Below are 6,419 nucleotides of genomic sequence, written 5' to 3' on the forward strand. Positions count from 1 at the left end.
TATTCTTCTTTTGCCATAAGGCAGACCCTCTATCTTGCTTTTTGAAGAAGATGAAGCAGCAAAGAACTCTTCCTTGATCAGCCAAGCACTCCTTGGGTTCTTGTGACATTTCTCAAGAGTATCCGACATTTCTTTGGCTAAGATACATTCTGAAACCTTGAACAATTCATCCATAATCAAGGGCAGAGACAATTATATTCTTAGCTATACAATCAAGGTGGTTTCTTTTATTTTTAGATGATGCAGAGTTATTTTCAGGCATATGCATGAAGCCATTGTTTGAAATAACATTCTAAATTACTTTATATAATGATTCAATAAAGAACTTCATTCTTATACACCAAAGCTAGTAATTTTGACCACAAAATAGAGGTGGTTTATTCAAAGAAGCACCTTCCCCAAAGGAAAACTTTTTAGCCATGTAAAAAGATTTTTCAGAAAAAAAAAACAAAAACTTGAATATTTTTCAAAAACCTAGCTTTTGATGTCAAATGTAAGAATTGATGGATTAAACAAGAGGGGGTGAATTGTTTGTCAAAGATTTTCACAAAGATTGATTATGAATTAACCTTTATCAAACAATCATAGATAAGAAATTAAGGAAAGCAATCAATCAATGATACAAAAACTGTTTTCAGAATTTTAACCGATTGAAATTGCATTTTAATCGGTTGTTTATACCAGCAGCAGAAACAAAATTAACACCAACAGTTATAAGGAGTTAGAGATAGAGAGATTTACACAACAATTTTATATTGGTTCACTTAACCTTGAGCTACATCCAGTTCTCAGAACAACCTTTGAGTTCCACTAGTAATCAAATCCATATTACACCAACATACCACAAAGAGATGACCTTGAAAATCACAAGACCCACTCACCCTCTTTGCAACACCACACACCTCAAGTCAAAACACCCTCTGACTTTGCAGGATTTCACACACACTTACAGTTAATGAAAGTACAATTACAAGAACCTTGAAAGGGATGGAAAACACCTGAGATTATACAAAACAGGAAACCCTATGATCAGATCTTGTACTAGTGCAAAGCTTTAACAATAATCTTGCAAATATTTTGAGACTTCTTTAAAAAACAAATCTCAATATCTATTTCAAACTCTGTAAAAGTTGTTATTTGGTTTTGAAATAAAGGCTATATTTATAACACTTGAAAACTAGTTGTTCAACGCAACATTAATGAGCTAAAACAGTTTTGATCACATTCAAAACAGTTAAAACAGATTTTCAACAAACTGTTATGAAAACACACAATCAACCAGTTGAAACCACAATTTAATCAGTTGAATTGGTTAGGCAGTTACATAACCAAGTCAAAAATAGTTTCAAAACCTTTAAGCCAACTAAACCCTAAACCCTAAACCTTTATATCGATAATTCAACCGGTTGTTTTTCCTTTTCTTGAAAAACACTTTGTTTCTTTAAAACAGATTTGTCAAGCTTTGTGCAAGGATTAAGAACTGATCTTTACATAGATTCTAAACATTCTAATCTAAACCCAAACCAAAAGTAGTCAGGCTTCAAGCTTCATCTTGGATTTGAAAACACCAAAGCTCCCATGCTTAACAAAATGCCTAGTTGTTAAGATGCAGCTGGGCGAGAGCAACGTTGAGCTCGGTCAACAACTCCTTCTCGAAAACGAAAAGGGGAAGGTGTAGTTTAATCTTGGTGAAAATGGTTGTATAGAAAAAGCAAAAGGGGCCTTTAGGATCAAAGGATTCATCACAACATATGGGTTCACTCTCCCCATATACAACTACCTTAACTAGGTGCTCGTTCATTTTGCTCAAACATTCATACTCCCTCAGGTCCCGTATTTTTAAATGGGTAGTAAATATAGAGGTTTCCCTAAGTAGTTCTTTTCTGGCCCAAGGGTAGGCGAAAGCATAATCCATTTCTAAAAATTTATCACATACAAACAAAAAAAATACAGAAGAATAACTTAGCAAAGAGGATGACAGAGGCAATATAGCAAACTCAACAATCCAGAAACAACAGATCCCAAAGAGAGTGTAAGTCAAAGTAAGAACGACTCAAGTAAAAAAGACGAAATGAGTTTCACATACCTGATAATCGATTAGTAAAGGAAACAAAGGGGCACTATCGAAGAGGTGTTTTTTCTCTTCTCTGATTTTGGGTAAGGTGCGAAATAAAGTACAAAGAAGAAGAAATGTTCACTTATTTTCAAAATAAAAAGTGGAAGCGTCTGGATACTCCTAATTGTTGATATAGAGCCACGTGTACACATCACATTTTCTTTGATATAACTGTCTCATCAGATGGCTCTTCGAAACTCGTGCGCCACCTACCCTACGTACCAACATTTTGTCATCCTAAAACACTGACAAACCTCTTTGCCTCGCTCTGCTCGGCTTGAGGCCGAGGGGTTATGTACCGTTCGATATTCTCAGCCCACAACTCGAGCACTCAAGTCCTCGCCCAATAATTTGAGCAGTAGGTATTGGGTACACTCCTTTCAGGCCCAATAATTTAAAGTCGACCCAAAACACGAATAGGCCAAATGGCTTCTAAAGAAGGCCGACCTTTGGTAAATAATTAACACGCTCCAAAAACAATAAACAAAAAGAACATTAACGTTATAATCGATTCAGTTAGTCATTTCAACCCAAAGATAAGACTCATTCAGAGATGTTACTCTGCAAAATCTAGAACCCCAAATACAGGGAAGCACATTAACCAATTAATTATGCAGCTACCAACTCCTAAAACAGGATTGACAAGTGCTATAAAAGGTCCCTAAGACCCTGAGCAAAAGATAAGCATTATTCCATGCAATATACACTACACTCATATATTTTATACTCTCACTGACTTGATCGTCGGAGTCTTGTCAACAAGTTGACCTCCCCTCACTGTGAATTTCAAGCATCTCAAAGCAGCAACATTAGAAAAGAAAAGTTATCCTAGAGTTCACCGCCAAGACTCGATCTAGGTCAGCCAGTGAGAACAATGTTAATGATAATTTTCATTGTTATTGTTATGAAAAAGTTAGTATATTTTAAAAAGTAAATGCATATTTAAAATTTGGTAAGAAATTTTTTTGTGTATGTTTAAAATTTAACAATATTATGATATATGAAAGAAATATTAAATGATAATGAGTATCATGAACACCTGAATATTAAATAGCAGTTTTAACAATGTTCAACATGAAAAAAAATAAGAATAAGAATAACATAATCATAATACAATCATTGGTGTTGATGACGTTCAATCTCATTCATTTGATCCTCCAGTCGCTCCATCCTTTCATAAACTCTGCCCAAAACATGTGTCGAACATGTCCAAATGTGTATTGATGTCCGACCTCATGGTCCTCATACTTTTCTGGATGTTTTGTATCCCACCCCAAATTTGGGTTAACATTTTAGCGTCATGGGGGATTGCGAGCTGAGGTTGACCGCCTTGAACATGTTCTTGTGGCAATGGTAGGTCTTCGTCATCTTCTTCGTCTGCCTAGTCAGTCCTACCAAGTTGCCAAACACCATTTACCTGGAATATATTTAATTTTCTCATAGTTTTCTTCCCAAAGTAATGATTCCATCCTAGCATTATTGATGCATCATTTGACAAGTCTAACCCATACACATGTATGATCCATGTTATCAAAATAGCATACGGTAGAGACATGTTATGATGGAGATCAAGCTCAAGAGGACATGGAGGCCAATCAACAAGATCAAGATGAGGTGGAGGCACAAATAGAAGACGCCCATGGAGGTCAAAGTCCACCTCAAAGGATTACAAGAAGCATGTTCAAAGCTTTGGGAGCTAGAGAACATTTATTTTCTCTTTTTGTAATTTCTTTAGTTGAAGGTGCTTAGAGGGAAACATTAGAAACCTCTTTTGTTTTAGCATCTTGTAGGCTTTAGTTAGGAGCTTTGGGGGGGGGGGGGGGGTGTATTAGTAGATAGGTGTAGAAGTAGAATAGGAGGTGCCAAAGTGAAGGAAAGGGTCACACCTTCCTCATGCAGAGAATAGGCGCCGGTTCTAGAATGATTTGGGAGGGAATTTTGAATTGTTTTAGCTTTCATTTTCAGCACCTTAGGCTATAAATAGAGGTGCTCTCTTTGTAAAATTGAGATTGGAATTAATCTAAGAAAACTCTACTCAAATTTTGAGTGACCTTTGGAGAGCTTTTGGAGCCTTCTTCTCTAGTCTTATCTTGATGGATCAATGGAGTCCTCAAGTGGCGCATCACTCTCATCTAGGAGCATTCCACACTTCTAGTGGCGAGATCATCCATCCTCCTTCCATCTTCATGAGCATTCTCTTCTCCTTCCTTTCTTCTTCTTCAATTGTTCATGTTGCCTTGTGTTCTTGAATTGTTTAGTTTCGGTTTTTCTATTTTCCAGCACTATGTTCTGTTTTGTTTTTAATTCTGTTCGGTTCATATGATTAGTTGCTTAATTCTGTTCGGTCATTCCAGCTTTCATTCTCTTTGTTGATTCAATTTGACAATATTTGGTTCAACCAAATGAGTTTGGGATTTGGTACTAGTTTTTGGTGAGTTCTTGTCTTAGAACAATGATCCAACTCTAAGAAAAGTGCCTCTATATTTTCCAGCTCAAGGTGATTCCTAAGAATGTCAAGAATCTTGTTCTATGTGGCTATTGGAATCACATCATGTGGTATCATGAGTCTTAGGTTCTTCTTGTTTAATTGTTGAGTTGTGTGCACTTTAATTTCAAGAGCTCTTTAATTTTTTTCTTGCAATTTAAGTTTCTGTTTTAGATTTTTTTGCTTGAGTATTCTTGCTGTTTTTCTTTTCCACCAAGTGCTTGTGAAAAGGTTTATGGCACTCATTCTTCTTATGAGTATGGTTGCTCTTTTGGAATGGCATTATCCTTCCTAGAGTTTACCTTAAGCTTCCTTTCACTTGTAGTTAAAATTTGTGATGTGTCTTTTAATTTTTGAATCATGTCAAGTTTTGTCTTAGTCATGTTCTTCCATAATTGTCATTACTTCTAGTAGTACTTTTATTGTTTTGATTGTTTCTTGCTTTGGTGTCATATAATTTTCTGAATTGATGTTGATCCTTTGTGCATTTTCTTTTTAGAATTGAGTTCATACTTGTATTCTAGACCTATACCAGTTCCAATACATCATTTTCTATTATGTCTTTGCTAGTTCATCATTCTGTTTTTTATTCCTATTAGGATTCCTCTGTTTCTGAAAAAAAGTGCTTATTGTTTTTCCTTATTTCAATTGATTTACTTACTGGAAAATTCTGAAATTCTGGATTTGAAATATTAAAAGTGTTAGAAAAGAATAGAAAAAAGAATCATTCAAAAATACGAAGTACACAAAAAATGATAAATAAAATAAAAAAGTGTACATTTCTGCCAAAAAAAATACGGTAATCTGGCAGCGATTTTGAAAAATTTATTGCTCTCAATTGGCTTACTGTTTTTAATTGATTCCAGTGCCATTATTGATTTAACATCTTGAAGTTTCTGTGGTATAAATTTCATAATCCAGTTCGCTCTACAACGTTCCAGTTAAATCAGTGAATATCAAGCACAGTTTGCATTAAAAAAAAAAATTTTTCCAGTAGCTAAATTTTTGTTTTCTTCATCTACTCTAGTGCTTTTCCTTAGGTATTTTTTTGTGTGCCTACTTTTCTCATTGAGTTCTTTATTTTCTTGATTGTCTTTCATTCTTACTCTTTGAGTTTGTCTTACATATAGTATTCCTTTTGCAATTACCTTTCCTTGCTTATACCTTTTCTTGTTTGTCTTTATTGTTTCTTTGGTTTTGTGGTGGTTTGCTCTTAAGATTGGTGTGCTTGCTTTGACATATTTCATTTGAGGATTCCAAGGCCTCAAGATCAGATTGGTGCAAGAACATTATTTCTTTGAGAGTGATCTCTTTTTTTTTTCAGCCTCATTTCACTTCGGCAGTTTCATTGCCAAAGCTCACTGTTTTTGCTAATTTTTAACTTGTTTGCTGTTTTTGTGTGTTTGCTGTTTTTAATTACAAATGGCTGGATTTTCAAGTGATGCATCCTACAAGCAGAATTCTCCTTCCAAAGCTTCAATCCTTGGTGAATTACATGAAGCTCAAAGAACCATTAGACGGTTGGAGGAGAAATTGCAAAAGATGGAGGTGCAACAAGCTAGACCATCTCCTTCAATTCATGATGAGCATCATAGACCTTCAACAAGAGCTTCTTCCAATGATGTTGGCCGTGAAGATGAGCATAGGAGAAGGAGAACTCCACCCCAAGTCCATGGACAAAGACATCATCACCAAGGGGAAAGAATTCACTACGGCAATGGCTTCTACCATGATGCAAAGTCCAAGCTTCCTTCGGTCAAGCTACCTTGTTTTAATGGTTCTAGTGATCCAAATGTATATTTAGATTGGGAGGCTAAG

This window comes from Phaseolus vulgaris, chromosome 8 (assembly GCF_000499845.2).
Source record: "Phaseolus vulgaris cultivar G19833 chromosome 8, P. vulgaris v2.0, whole genome shotgun sequence".
In the NCBI taxonomy this organism is placed as follows: domain Eukaryota; kingdom Viridiplantae; phylum Streptophyta; class Magnoliopsida; order Fabales; family Fabaceae; genus Phaseolus; species Phaseolus vulgaris.